This window comes from Poecilia mexicana, unplaced genomic scaffold (genome assembly GCF_051168715.1).
Source record: "Poecilia mexicana isolate PSO_F unplaced genomic scaffold, ASM5116871v1 scaffold_9, whole genome shotgun sequence".
NCBI lineage: Eukaryota > Metazoa > Chordata > Actinopteri > Cyprinodontiformes > Poeciliidae > Poecilia > Poecilia mexicana.
This window is the reverse complement of record NW_028263378.1, coordinates 18,842,203-18,844,300: the sequence shown is the minus strand read 5'-3', so window position 1 is coordinate 18,844,300 and position 2,098 is coordinate 18,842,203.

Below are 2,098 nucleotides of genomic sequence, written 5' to 3'. Positions count from 1 at the left end.
ATAACCTCACGCTTCTGGTATGATCTTAAACTATGTCATTGTTATAGTGTTGAAAGAGATCGCCCTAACAAAACCGGTGTCCTGGCACGCAAAAATTATTTTTGATAGATATTTCTGACCCTGAGCTTGGTAAGCACATTGGTGTAATAATAGATTACACCAATGTAATTGAATAGTGAATTGTTTAGAAAAATGATGATAAGTAAGTCATTCTGGTCAGATGAGATGGAATTATGGCAGAAACATTCCTCCATAGTCAATAGGCAAAATGCAATGGTGGAAAACTGATATTTTTTTCACTAATGTCAACACACATTCCCAAAGTGAAGTATGGTGAGGCAGCATCATGCTGCAGGGATGCTTTTTATTCATTTGGGAAAGGGAAAGTGGCCTTAGCTGATTGGAAGAAATAAGATAGTGGTGGAGGAAAATCTAAAAAAAAAAAAAAGCTGGGGCAGTACCATGATCCCAAAGATGCAGGCAGAGTTAATATTAGATGAGAGTTACTGTAATTTTACTTTCACTTTATTTTTGGTAAATTCACATTTCACAAAGAAAAGAAACACAAAATACTCCTTTAAAACCCCATAATTTACCCAAAAAAGGGAATAGGCTGAAGCCAAAGCTTGCGCTTGCCTACCCTGTTATGTTGATTTAGCATAATAATGATATATATTTTTCCTTCCACTTTACAGTTCTGCATTATGCTCTGTGTTACTTCCGCACCTACAATCCTCATAAAAAACACTGAGATTTGTGGTTCTATTGAGACAAAGTAGGAAAGAATATCAAAGGTCCTGGAACTATAGTTATTAGTCTCTATAGGTTGGAATCTGACTTCAAAATGATTTTTAGAATTTCCTTTGGTTTGATCTAATAGTGAAGACAAAAAGTTCAGACATGGGGTAAGAAATTAAGTGATTTTTTTTATTCCTATTTTACTCCCAGAATCCTGAAATCATTAGTTATTCTTTTACCTTTTGAGTTAATTTGAAGTTTGTGTGACAAGAAATTAAGTCATCTCTCATCTTGAAAGCTCATTCCAGTCGAAAATATATTGTAGTTGTTAGAGCAACATCTTGCCCTAAAACTAAACTAAGTTGAAATGTACATCCCCATGATGTTCTATGGTCAGAATAAAAGTACCTTTTGGAAATACCAACCTTTAAGATTGTGTTAAACATATGTTTTAAACTCACTTTTCTGTATGTCTTTGTTTTTAATTATTGCTCTGATGTAATTTTCAAATTTTCAATGGTGCATTTGTATTATAAAAAACAGAAATAAAAGCCTGAAAATATCAGTCAGTGTGTGACTAATCTATGTAGCACGTTTTATTCAGTGCATTGAGTTACTGATATGTTCGATCGTCTTCTGATTTATTGAGATGCTATCGAAGGCATCGGATAACAGTTTTTAATATCAATTTGAAACGTTACTCTTGCACAGACGAGAAAGGTCATTTCTTTTAAATCAGCTTTGGGTCAATGTTGCTCCGTTTCAAGGCATGCCCTCCAGGCAGCGGCTTTTCCTGAGCCACCTCCACGCTGATCCATTCCTGAATAACTTGTGCTGCAAAAAGGATATTTTGATGTCACTCCTTCTCTGAACGCTTGCTTAAATCTTCCCTTCGGCAAAGTTTCCTCGGTTTGCGAACCTTTCTGGTGACTTTGTCTATTTTTAAACTACAGTTTCACAGTCTAGAGACTGAATGACATGCTCTGCTATTTTCGATGATCCTTCCTATTTTTATGGCACTCTCAAAATAATTATTATTGGTAAGTGAGTACAGAGAAATTCGAGGAGAGCACTCCTTCACATCTATATCGGCTGCTAGGGGAGACAATGCCCATGTTCTCCACTAAAGCGCCGGGCCTCCCTTAAGTCCAGTGACACAGAAGGTCAGTGATGTGTAAGATCTAAAGCACTGGCTTGACATATTATTATCATATCTTTTGACACATCCAGCTATTGTAGCATATACTTGAGTGTGCTCTTTTAAAGTATTACAATAAAACGATTTGTTTTCATTGCGATGCGGTTGCCCTCTCCGTATACTCCAAATGCAGTATTCAAGCTTCATTGCCTTTAGGTCCAG